This window comes from Rana temporaria, chromosome 4 (genome assembly GCF_905171775.1).
Source record: "Rana temporaria chromosome 4, aRanTem1.1, whole genome shotgun sequence".
Taxonomy (NCBI): Eukaryota; Metazoa; Chordata; class Amphibia; order Anura; family Ranidae; genus Rana; species Rana temporaria.
The window spans coordinates 2,696,312-2,710,086 of record NC_053492.1 but is presented as its reverse complement, the minus strand read 5'-3'; the positions used below and the strand labels follow the sequence as shown (position 1 = coordinate 2,710,086).

General features: G+C 46.9%; 1 pseudogene; it reads right to left on the bottom strand.

Moving 5' to 3' along the window:
* LOC120935222 overlaps positions 1-6,084 on the bottom strand; it is an 87,570-nt pseudogene extending 81,486 nt beyond the window's left edge.
* Between the last annotated feature and the right edge of the window lie 7,691 nt (positions 6,085-13,775).

The window sequence follows — 13,775 nt, the reverse complement described above, 5'->3', positions numbered from 1 at the left end:
CCAGCAACATTCATATACAAGACATTTCCCACACTCAAGGCACAAATACACCTCGAGGTTTGTGTGGGATCCCTGATGTACAGAAAGACAGGACTTCAGTGAGTAACATTTCCCTCACTTAGGACAGGAAAGTGGCTTCTTCCCCGTGTGAGATCTCTGATGTCTGGAAAGACTGGACTTATCTGCAAAACATTTCCCGCACTTAGGACAGGAATACGGCTTCTCCCCTGTGTGCAATCTTTTATGGCTGTAAAGAGTGGACTTACGTGAGATTTTTTTCCCGCATTCAGGACAGGAATACGGCTTCTCCCCCGTGTGAGATCTCTGATGTGTGTCAAGATGGGGCTTCTGTGAAAAACATTTCCCACACTCAGGACAGGAATATGGCTTCTCCCCCGTGTGAGATCTCTGATGTCTGTAAAGATTGGACTTCTCTGAAAAACATTTTCCACACTCAGGACAGGAATATGGCTTTTCACCTGTGTGAGATCTCTGATGTGTGTAAAGATTGGACTTCATCAAAAAACATTTCCCACACTCAGGACAGGAATATGGCTTCTCTCCCGTGTGCAATCTCTGATGTGTGAAAAGATGGGACTTCACTGAAAAACATTTCCCACACTCAGAACAGGAATATGGCATTTGCCCCGTGTGAGATCTCTGATGGGTGTAAAGACTGGACGTGTGTGAAAAACATTTCCCGCACTCAGGACAGGAATATTTCTTCTCCCCTGTGTGAGATCTCTGATGTGTGTAAAGATGGGACTTCACTGAAAAACATTTCTTGCACTCAGGACAGGAATACGACTTTCGCCCCTTGTGAGATCTCTGATGTCTGTAAAGATTGGACTTCCTTGAAAAACATTTCCCGCACTCAGGACAGGAATACGGCTTCTCCCCCGTGTGAGATCTTTGATGTGTGAAAAGACTGGACTTCTGTGAAAAACATTTCCCGCACTCAGGACAGAAATATGGCTTCTCACCTGTGTGAGATCTTTTATGCACATTAAGATGGGATTTACAAGGGAAACACTTCCCGCACTCAGTACAGGAAAACCTTTTATATATTGGAAGGACGGCACCGTCCCTCACAGTCTGAGGTTCCTCAGGATAAGAGGAATACGATGGTCCGGCACCGTCCCGCACAGTCTGAGGTTCCTCAGGATAAGAGGAATACGATGGTCCGGCACCGTCCCGCACAGTCTGAGGTTCCACAGGATAAGAGGAATACGATGGTCCATCTACACTGTGTGGTGCCGGATGGACATTTGAAGTAGTCTGGTTTTCTCCTGGACTATACTGTGTGATGTCCTCATCTTCTACTTTACAGTCTGGAGACAAAGTGAGACAATCCTCTGAGGTTTTCCTCATCTCCCGTCCATCTACTAAAATAGATATAAAAAGATTATTACTAGACATGAGCAGATTGGTTCCCCTAAACCAGGACTCCACCCACATCAGGCAGCTTTGTCTCTGAGGATCTTACAATTCCCCCTCAAGGTAACTAGTAAATGGGTCCTCTGATCTCCTACCAGATAATTTCTTTATTCATGGACCTTAGTCAGAGAGTGAGGAAACAACGAGAACTGTCTTTTATAGGAGTGACAGTGATGAGGGGGATTATAGGACGAGTGTCCCCACCCCCTCTATCACTCATTGTCATCTTCCAAACACAAGAAGTCCTGCACTTCCTTATTTAGTCCATTAATTAGTCATGAATAACAGCGGTACTGATCCCCACCAGGGGTCAGAGGGTGAGTATGGGGGAGAACAACCAAGATGAAGACTGGACTGATCCTGAAGACCCCCATCAATGTGTTGTTGACTCCTCTCTCATTATCACTTTCTGTTTAAGATTCCAGAGTTTGAGGATGTTATTAAACAAACTGTGTAAAAGTCTCACACATGTGGTATCGCCTTACTCAGTAGCAAAATTTATTTTGGGGTGTAATTTGTGGTATGCATATGCCATGTCAGAGAAATAACCTGTTAATATGACAATTTTGTGGGGGGAAAAAAAAATCGAAATTTTGCAAATAATTGTGGGAAAATATTAGAATTTCAAAAAACTCATCATGCCTCTTACTAAATTCCTTGGAATGTCTACTTTCAAAAAGGGATCATTTGAGGGGTATTCACACTTTCCTGGCTTGTTAGTGTCTTAAGAAATGAGATAGGCCGTCCGTACATCAGGTGTGATCAGTTTGATTGGATCATAGCTTGTAGACTCTATAACTTTCACATAGCCCCAATACTATTCACCGATAACTTGGGATATTTTTACCAAAACAATGTAGCAGTATACATTTTGGCCAAAATTTATGAAGAAAAATTACTAATTTGCAAAATTGCAACCAAAAACAAAGAAAAACCGGAGTTAGGCTTATGGGTAACTCTGTTTCTAGGAGTCTTCCAGGACAGCCTCTTGAGACCTTGGGCTCCTCCCTCTGGGTCAGGAAACACGCACACCCCTTTCTTTAAAAGGTGGTCCTCCAGGCCCCCCTCCTCAGTTTACCCGAGAACTACCAGAAGGACCTGAAAGACATAACATACTAACACACCGTTAGCTCATTATCATAGTTATACATTACACTGGGTGGGAAAAAAAACTGGCTGTCCTGGACGACTCCTAGAAACAGAGTTACCGATAAGCCTAACTCCGTTTTTTCTCTAGTCGTCTTCCAGGACAGCCTCTTGAGATGATAAGTGTCATGGACCTTGGGATGCTAAAGTGTTTCTACTTGACATCTGTTACACAGGAGAGGGTTGCTAATAAATCATAATTCATGTATTACATGAGATGGGACATATTACAGGTGATTTCATATGGGCCAGAGTGACTCATTCCTCTGCATAACAGACTGTTGAAATGCTAATGTCCCACCACCAGCCAGCTCTCTATTCTAAAGGTTAATTGATCTATTGTGTGTGTAAAGAAGACCTTAAGAGATGTGTATTGTATAGTGGGGAATTGCAGACGAGATGCCTATTCACCTCGTCAGGCTAAATGATTAGATAATTGGCTCAGGTTAATTATTCTGATTGCTTCGTTGTTATTCTGTTATTCTGTATTCTGTTACAATTAGTAATTAACTTCACTGATGTCATTATCTAAAGAAATGTGTCTTGTCAGGGTCGGCACCAGAGTGTCTACCTATAATCTGTATGGAAGCCCCAGTGTGTGAAAAGGGGGTGGAGATTTCATTGTTCTTTGATTGATGATAAGCTTGTAAACTGTATACTGTATAACCAGCAGAATGCTGCCATTAAAGAGAGTCCTGTTTGAACTTACATACAGCCTGCCTGGTGTGTGTTCTTAATGGGTCTGAACGGCACATAGCTGTAATTCGGATCCCGGAACCTTGGATGACTGGACCATCAGACGTTGCAATCTGCAAGCTGACTCAATAGTAGCAGAGGAGTGTCGGGAGAGCAGAATCGAGCGAGCAAAGGGTCTTGTCACAATAAGGAAGAACTTACTTGTTTAGGGTGGGACTACTGTCTGGAGGACCTTCCGTCCAAAGGCTTGTTCTTTGTCCGACAGTAGGTCTAAACGGTAGTGTCCTGCAAATGTCGAAAAAGACGACCATGCTGCTTTGCATATCTCTTCCGGGGAGGCTCCGGCTCTCTATACCCAGGATACCGAGACTGCCCGGGTTGAATGTGCTTTGACCAAAGGCGTTTTTTTACTCCCTGACTGGTAAGCCTCAACTATCGCCATCTTAAGCCACCTAGTGATGGATGACTTGGATGCTTCGTAACCCTTACGGGCACCCGAAAGATTAACAAAAAGAGCGTCTGAACGCCTAAACTCCTTTGTGGTTTACAAATAAAACAAGAGATTTATTTTACCATCTAATAAACAAAATAATTCCCCTTCATCTGCTTCTGAAGAGGAACACAAAGTTGGCAGGACAATGTCCTGGGTTCTGTAAAACACAGAGGCTACCTTGGGCAAAAAACTAGGGTTAGTCTTAAGGATGATTCTGTCGTCCAGGACCACCAAAAAAGGCTCCCAAAGCGACAATGCATGTAGATCACTGACCCTCCTAGCTGATGTGATTGCTTCTAAGAAAACCGTCTTTAGGACGATGTGTCTCAGCGAAGATTTCTCCAGGGGCTCAAAAGGCTTCTTGGTAAGGGCTTTAAGCACCAAAGATAAGTCCCAGGTGGGGCAGGCTCTAACCTTCACAGGTTTGGACCTTGTCACTGCTTTGAAATTTTTTGCTGGAGAGGAGTCTCAAGAAAGATACTCAAGGCTGCTGTCTGCACTTTAAGGGTACTGATGGAAAGCCCCATCTCCACCCCTGCCTGTAGAAAATCCAGCACTGCTGGAATGCCTGGGCGAACCAAACCTTGCTCTGCTAGCCAGGAACTGAACTTTTTCCAGACCTTGGAATAGATCGCTCTCGTTACCGGTTTACGCCATTCCAAAAGGGTTCTAACCACTTTATTTGAGAAACCGTGGGCCTTCAACAATTGTTCCTCAGAAACCACGCCGTCAACTTCAGACTCCTTATCTGAGGGTGAAAGATCGGGCCTAAGGATATTAAATCTTCTCTGACCCTAAGGGTCCATGGCGGACAGAGGGCCAGCTTTTTCAGGCTGGCGAATCACGGCCTCTTGGGCCAAAAGGGATTAACCATAATCAGGTCCGTAGCTTCCCTGAGGAACTTCTGAATGACCTTGGGAATCGACCTTACCGGAGGGAAGGCATAGGCCAGATTGTAATGCCATAGGTTGGCAAAGGCATCTATTCCCGTAGCTCGGTCCTGTGGGTGAATAGAGAAGAATTCTAGTGTCTTCTTGTTTACTTCTGCAGCAAAGAGGTCCACTTCTGGCTGCCCCCAGAGAGACGCTATCTCTCTGAACACCTCCCCGTTGAGGAACCATTCGTCCTGGTTTATGGGCTGCCGACTGAGAAAGTCAGCTAGTTTATTCAGTGAACCCTTCAAGTGTATCGCTTTCAAGGAAGCCAGATTCGCTTCGGCCCAGTTCAAAATCTGGGCTGCCGTGGCCTGAAGGGCAGGGCTCCTTGTGCCCATGGCACTGCCGGGAAACAGGCCGACATCAGCCCCAAAACTCTCATCACATTTCTGATCAGGGCAACCTGGTTGGTCTGAAGCTGGGCTACTGCTTGCTCCACCTTCAGAACCTTCTCCTTGGGAAGAAAAACCTTTCTCGACACTGAGGAGATTCTGTATCCTAGATATAGGACCTCTTGTGATGGAGATAACTGGGACTTGTCCTCGTTGATCAATCACCCCAGAGACTGCAGAAAGCTCTGGGACTCCTTTAGATATTTCTCAAGTTGGGGACCTGAGGAGGCAACGAACAGGAGGTCGTCCAAATAAGGGACCACTGTGATGCCTTGGATCCTCAAAGGTGCCAGTGCCTCCGCCAGGACCTTGGTGAAGATCCTCGGAGAGGAAGAAAGTCCGAAAGTCCGAAGGGTAGAGCTCTGAATTGGTAGTGCCTGATTAGCGGACCTCTCTGTACTGCTAGCCTCAGGAATTTTTTACATTCCGGGCGTATAGGGACATGCAAATAAGCATCCCTGAGGTCCACTGTGGCCATAAAACAACCTGGGAAGAGAAGGTTGGTTACTGAGAATATTTACTCCATCCTGAAACGCTTGTACCTTACAAACTTGTTGAGAGGATGAAGGTTCCGGATCAACCTGTACTTCCCGGAAGGTTTCTTCACTACAAAAACGTGAGGGTATACCCCCTGGCCCTCCTCCTCCCGGGGAACCTGAATCAGGACTTTTTGGTCCAATAGGTCCCCTAGTAAGAGACCTAGGGCTTCCACCTTCTTCTGGTCCCTCGGTAACTGAGTGACCAAAAATATCGGGGGAGGGAGAGAATCGAATTCTAGCCTGTAGCCGTTCTTTATGATGTCTTGCACGAACAGGCTTGATGTTGACTTTGTCCACTGTGGAAGGAACTCTCCCAGCCTTCCTCCCACTGGGACGCGGGCGTCATTGGGACTTGGGGGTGGCCTGAGGAGGATTAAACAGGATTCCTCCTCTACCCCGCCCTTTTTGGCCTGACCAATGTTTCTTGGGATGGGCATCTCTATCATTCTGGTTTTGCTTGAAGCCACAAAAAAAAAAAAAAACGTTTAACCTCGTTTTTCTTTTTCTTTTCTGGGAAGGCTTTCTTCCTATCTTGTGTTCTCTCTAGTGCCTCCTGGAGACCTGGACCAAACAAATGGTTACCCAAGAACGGTAGGACGCAGAGTTTTAACTTAGATGCCGCATCACCCGTCAAAGTCTTTAACCAGACTGCCCACCTGGCTGCATTTACTAATGCTGCCGACCTAGCCGCCAACTTAACCGACTCTGTTGAGGCATCAGCTAGGAAGCCAACAGCTTTTAACAGCAAAGGAAACTATTTCAAAATCTGCTGCCTGGAAGTGCCAGCAGAAATGTGAGCCTGCAACTGACCAAGCCAGCATTCCAAATTCCTGGCCACACAGGTGGCTGCAAGGGCTGGCTTTAACCCTATTGCGGAAGCAGTTTTTTTAGAACCTTGTTCCACGGATGGGAAGCATCATCCTCAAAAGGAAACCTCTGTTTGAGATTCCCCGCAAAGAAAGGTCTTCTTTCCGGTTGCTGCCACTCAATAAGCGACTTGTGCACGGGAAATACCCTGGCTTTTTGAGCACTGCACCCCTGATACATCTGGTCGTGCTTGGACAGTTGGACTGACTCCTCCCGAATTTCTAATGTTTCGTAAATAGCCTTTAATAAATCCCCTACATCATCAAGGGATAGTTTGTACCTCCCCCCCTGGAGGAATCTTCTTCCACCTCAGAGCCAGATGCTGAGTCCACCTGAGAGGAGGTCTGGGATCTAGAAAGGCTTTCCCTCACTGACCCTCCTGCCTCCTCATCCTGCACTATCCCAACCACTGAGGGCTCAGCCAAGGATGGTGCACTAGCAGCCCTGTAAAGGGGGGACGGCATCTGTACCCTATCCATCATACCCCTAAATGACTGGAAGGTAGATGCTAGCTTGTCTTTAACTGACGCTAGGGCATTTTGGCACTCTGCCGCTGAGTCATCTTTAACGAGGCTGTCGATACAATCTGGGCATAGTGGCTTCCTCCAATTCGAGCCTAACTTAGCCCCACAAGCACATTTCTTCTTAGGTACCTGAACCGGCGTCTTGTCCTGATCTTTAACATAAAAGCAAACAATCAGAAAAATAACCAATTAGAACCTGCCCTGACCCATTACACCACTGTGATTGAGTCAGCCTAAGAAGTGCCCAAAACCTGTCACCTTAGGTTCCCCACCCAGGGAGGTCCCACAGAAAAAAAAAGACCTAATTCCCCAGTGTAAGGTATGGCCCACCCTTGCCACCTTACCTGAGAGATACCGGAGCCGGTGGACCTGGAGTCTGTAGCCATACCGGCTTCCTCCATAGCCCCTGGTGTCTGCGCAGCCTCGCCGAGCTTGTTTGCACCGCTCCAGGTGCCTGTTATCCTACGCTGCGCCGCTTTGCAGGACGGGACTGTATTCAGCGGCGCTCCTTGATGACGCCGTTCCGCCCGTGACACACTTCCGCCCGGAGGAACGCAGAGACCCCGCCCCTCAGCGCTGTTCCGGAAGGAGGAAGTCCCAGTTTACAGCGCGGGACGGCATGACAAGCCAGCGTCTCTCGCCACCGCCATCGATGCTGTACCCCCTGGTCCGCTGGAAGTAACCCAACCGGAGCTTCTTGCCCAGCACTGCCACAAGGACGACCAGATCACAGGTACCAGGGCTTTGGGGAAACTGGTGCCAAAAAAGGAGTCCTGCTCTCTCTGAGCAACTGAAAGCCATGGAAACGGCAACCACCTCTTCTACCTAGAACAGAGAGGTGCTGCAGGCAGAGGAGAGTCCAGCCAGGGTCTCCTACCCAGGACAGTCCTGGAAATCCGAGCTCCCTAGTCCCTAGCGTGCTCCTTCCCTTCTGGCAGGAAATGTATTAGGTAGATTCACGTACGGCGGCTTAACTTTGTGCGGGCGTAACGTATGTTATTTACGTTACGCCGCCGCAAGTTAGAGAGGCAAGTGCAGTATTCACAAAGCACTTGCTCCGTAAGTTGTTGCGGCGGCGTAGTGTAAATTGGCCGGCGTAAGCCCGCCTAATTCAAATGTGGAAGAGGTGGGCGTGTTTTATGGAAGTTATTTGTGACCGCACATAAATGATGCTTCAAACGAACCGTCCGTGGACGTATCCCAGTGCGCATGCTCCAAATCACGTCGCAAAAAGTCAATGCTTTCGACGTGAACGTAACTTACGCCCAGCCCCATTCACGGATGAGTTACGCAAACGACGTAAAACGTGAAAAATTTGACGGCTGTCCGACGTCCATACTTAACATTGGCTGCGCCATCTTTTTGGTGGTTTATCTTTACGCCTGAAAACGCCTTACGTGAACGGCGTATCTTTACTGCGACAGGCGAGCGTACGTTCGTGAATAGGCGCATCCTGCTGATTTACATATTCTAGGCGTAAATCAGTGTACACGCCCCTAGCGGCCAGCGTAAATAGACAGCTAAGATACGACGGTGTAGGAGACTTACGCCGGTCGTATCTTAGCAATATTTAAGCGTATCTCAGTTTGAGCATAAGCTTAAAGATACGACCGCGCGGATTCGGAGTTACGACGGTGTATCTACTGATACGCCGTCGTAACTGTACCTGAATCTGGCTATATATGTTTATGTAATAATAATGATTATCATAGATGGTATTTTTCAAAACAATAACCACCAATATCAGCGTCAATTTCCGCAATAATAACCTCCAGCATTGGCGTCAGTTTCTGAAATAATAACCTCCATGTGTGTCAGTAGCAGGAAAAATAACCCCCAGCATTGGTGTCAGTAGCAGGGAAAATAACCCCCAGCATTGGTGTCAGTAGCAGGAAAAATTAACCCCCAGCATACGTGGTTAGTAGCATTATGCTTTCTAAACCCCTTTTCATTGGCAGATTCTAAAAGTGGAATTCCAGCCTGAACCTAACAATACCCTCTGCTCCTTCCCAACACCTATGCTGACCAACCTTTGTTAAATACAAAAATAATGTACTTTATATACTTACCTATTTGTAGGTCACTCGGTTCCGGTTATGTGATCTTCCCTGTGTCAGCCAGCAGTGGCTGCAGGGCAAAGGAAAGAGCACTCCAACAACTGCTGGCAACGCCTGAGTGCTGATGTTACCCATAGATGTCCATGTCCCAGATGTTGCCAGCACTCCCTCCTCTCCATCGCATACGCTGCTGGCTCACACAGGGGAGATCACATGACCAGACTGGAGCAGCCTGAAAATAAGTTAGTCAGCATAAGTATTAGGAGGGGGAGGGGCATTTTTAAGGCTAGTTGGGTTTATGCTGTAATTCTGCTTTAATATTTCTAATATGATGATCAGTGTGGTGATGCCATGTAGATATCCCTCCCCATTGGTGGCCAGCGGCATTTAGATATGCTCCCCATTGGTGGCCAGTGGCATTTAGATATCCTTCCCATTCGTGTTCAGTGGAATTTAGATATCCTCCCCATTTTTAGTCAGTGGCAATATTAAAGGGGAGATTCACCCTAAAAACGACTTTCTCTTATTACACTGGCCCCCCACATTACAATACGATTATGCCCATTAGGTTTTTTTTGATGCTGTACATACCTTGGTACAGCTAATTCACCCGTGGCTTCCGGGTTGCGAGTCCCGTGGGAGTGGGCGTTCCTAACATGCTGGTAATTGAACGCCCACTCCCGCGGGACTCGCAACCCGGAAGCCACGGGTGAATTAGCTGTACCAAGGTATGTACAGCATCAAAAAAAAAACTAATAGGCATAATCGTATTGTAATGTGGGGGGCCAGTGTAATAAGAGAAAGTCGTTTTTAGGGTGAACCTCCCCTTTAATTAACCACTGTCAGGGCTGGGCTCAGCCCTTTCTTCTCTGAGCTGGCTGCTCAGCTGTGGGCTAATTGTCAGCTCCTTTCTCTCCACAGTGACTCACCGGTTGATGATATCCTGCTCGTCAGTCCTGGTTACTTAAGCCGTCCAGTCCAGATCCTCTCTGCTTTCGCCTTGGTCCCATCTCTAGAGACGCTCTCCTGTGTTCCGGTAAAGACTTGGCTGACGTTCCTTCTGGCTCCTGATCCTGCTTGCTGTTCTACCACGCTGGTCTCTGGCTCCCTGATGTTTTGGCTTGTCTGACTATGCGTTTCGGTTTCTGAACTCTGGCTATGTTTTGAGTATGTTTACTCTGTTTACCTTTTTTATTATTATTAAACAAGTGTGATCTAACTGTATTTCTGTGTCGGTCTGATTCTTGGTTTCTGATAACCCCTTTATGCAGTGATATTAAGGGGTTAACTCTGGCCACTAATGCAGCACAAAGGGGTTAATTGTCACAGCCACTGATCACTAATACATTCACCCCCATCACTAACCCCTCCCCCCTCCCTGAGGTGATAACCAGTCCAGTTCCCAGTACAGATGGTGACGGAGTCGCTGTAAATGAACAGAACTTTACACTTCCTACTTCTCCTCCTCTGCCTGTTGCTTGTATTGCGCAGTCCTTTATACCTTCTCCTCTGCGGTACCACTATCTCTGTCCCCGCCTCTAAATGATGTCATGTCAGAGGGCGGGACTAGAAATCATTTATTGGTCGAGGATCCCTCCACCTGACAGAGTATGTATGTATGTCTTCCAGTAGTGCCGGCCGAGTGAAGGAGGAGCTTAGGGACCGATCCATCACTCGGCTCCCCACGGCAGCTCTGCAAGAGCACTGTATGTGCCGAGTGTGTTGTAAGCCACAGCCACAAACAGTGCACTGCTGTGTATTTTTATCCAATGATCGCCTTCCCGCAGGATGGCTTTTGCAAGCACTGCAGTGTATGATCACTGCACTCCACCTGCGGCCCTCTCTAGGGAATTCTTGTGCCCTGGGCTCCTGCCCCTTCCACCCCACCTTGTCTAGGCCCTGACAGAGCATACAGTGTTAGGGTCGGGACTCATAATATTGGTATTCAGTAATCAGTGGTAGATTCATTTTTTACATGAGACAAGTGCAGAGATCCCACACCGCTGCCTCCCATCTCCTGAGACTGCACTCAGTGACTTGGGTCTGAGACTATACAGACATATCCCTCCACCCGGTACAGCCAGCAAATAACAGAGCAAGTAACCCGGGAGAATTGTTCTGTCAGAGATCTCACTAGACCTGGATATGGGAAGGGAGACCCAAGGCACATACCCCAGGTGCCTAGGTCTAGTAACACCTATGGTGAAAATGAACATTTTGCTGCTGAACCCCAGAATCTCCATAAATCCAGTCTAGAGACATACATTTTGTCTGCAGCACAGAGAAGGAAGATTATCCGAGAGAAATACAGGAATACAGGACGGGGAACACAGCTCAGGAAAGTGACCAGGGGATTACAGGCTGATATCACCCAGTCCCTGCCCTACTCTGGACCAATCAATGAGCAGTATGGGTGGAGGAATGGATTTAGTGTTAATGACCCACCTGTGCTGATCTCTGTAGGAGTGTCCTCCTCTATAAATGTCCCCGTTATTCCATCCTCCTCCATAGACTGCTGATCATCCCTCACATACGTCTCTTCTTCTTCTGCTTTAACCTCAAATTCTATATCGATTGGATCTCCACTCTAAACCAAGAAAATGAGAGAGAATGTCATCTGTAAACTATAAGCATACATAAAAAATCCACACCTCATCTCTACAAGTCCATGTTCTAGATGCTCCGTCCCACCGACCTTGTAACAGTGGGGGATGGTGTGACCTTCCTGTGTGGAATCCCGGGAATACAAAGGACGGGGACATCTCTCTGGTGGGTTCCTGGTATTAGGTGGCTCCATCATATCCTTGTGTCCTTCTGAAAACTCCTCCATCACTCCATACTCCTCATCCTCCTCTTTATACTCTTCTTTAATAACAATATTATCATCCCCGAGGTTTCCACTCTAAATATATAATAAACCATTCATTGTAACAAACATGCTGTGTATAAATCAGAACTACCAATAATTGTCACTCATCTACCTGATGATGTTGGGGGAGGGTGTGACCTTCCTGTGTGGAATCCCGGGAAGACAGAGGACGGGGACATCTCTCTGGTGGGTTTCTGTAGCGGGATGACTCCATCATGGTGTCCTGATACAGATCTTTGTGTTCTTTTAGAAACTCTGACTCCTCCATCACCCCATCCTCATCATCCGTCTCTTTTATCTCTTCTTTAACTTCAACTTTAGAATCTCTCAGGTCTCCACTCTGAATATAGAATATAAATGTAATTGATTGTAACAATGCAGATAATGTACAGATCCTAACGATACTATCAGTGATTGTTCCTCATCTACCTGATGATGGTGGGGGATGGTGTGACCTTCCTGTGTGGAATCCCGGGAATACAGAGGATGAGGACATCTCTCTGGTGGGTTCCCATTACTGGATCCATCTGTAGGAAACACACACACTGACTGAATAAATTGTTTCTATGTGTTTATCAGATGATGGGGGATCTAGGTGGAGCCTCCGTACTGCTCTCTCCTTTACAATAAAGTCTCCTCTTACCCGGTGATGTGAGGGGCGGCTGATTGTCCATCATGACGTCCTTGTAGAGATCCTTGTGTCCTTCTAAATACTCCCACTCCTCCATGGAGAAATAGACAGTGACATCCTGACACCTTATAGGAACCTGACACACACAATGATACAGTCACCATCCCGACACATCCCTCGTCTGTTACTGGATAATGTCCCAGAATTCCCGGCACCTCTCACCTCTCTTCCATCATCTCTCTGGTGACTTCTAGAATCTTCTTTGTATTTCTCTATTCTATCAGGGAGCGAGGTGGAGGCAATGTGATGGTCATATGATCTCCAGACTTCACAGGAGGAAAATTCTAGATCTAAAAACAAATAGTAAAATAAAATGATATTCCCAAAATCCTGGGTATGATTTACCCACACAGGACTCCCACACTATGCAAGGTAGAATCTTGTTGCAGGTATTCTGACGTCATTACATACAACATAGGGCCAACAGTCCCACTTTGTAAGTGAAAATGCCAAGGGTCCACCCACCTCCTAAGAGCGTCAGAAAAAAAAGCAGATGGAGGGACATTGGGAGGAGGAGCTGTGAGGTCAGTGTGATGTCATAGGACATATAGACGCTGGATGGAGGGACATTTGGATGGGGAGATTTGAGGGGCCCTCTATATGAGGCTCCAATGCAAACCAAATGATTGTTCCTTTTAACCTTTACCATACAGAAATCTGTCAGGAATCTGTGAATGTAAGCTCTCATGTGATCAGGTGACGTGCGGAGGAATGGAGTGTACACACCAGACAATTTTCTCCGGAGCTTCTAATGGTGGGGATGGATTTTGCTGAGTGCCGGTGCCAAGTTTCCAACCCCCAGAATCACTGCAGGTGTGGAGAAAAGCTGTGTAAGAGGATATGGAGGAGAGAAGAGGAGGAGATCCAGGAATCAGGATAAAGGTCAGGACAAGCAACAGATGAGCGCATCCAAGAGATGAAGCCGGGGTCACTACACAGAAAATCAATCCAAGGAAACAACAGGCAGGACGAGGAATAGCAAGAAGGAGCTCAGAGACCAATGAGAATATTGCTCAGCCAATGGGACATTATCTCAGCATGACTTAAATTGGTTCTGAAGGCTCAAGATGTCTTACCTTCATTCTATGCATGACGGTAAATAACCTTCTGTGTACAGCAGCCCCCCTTA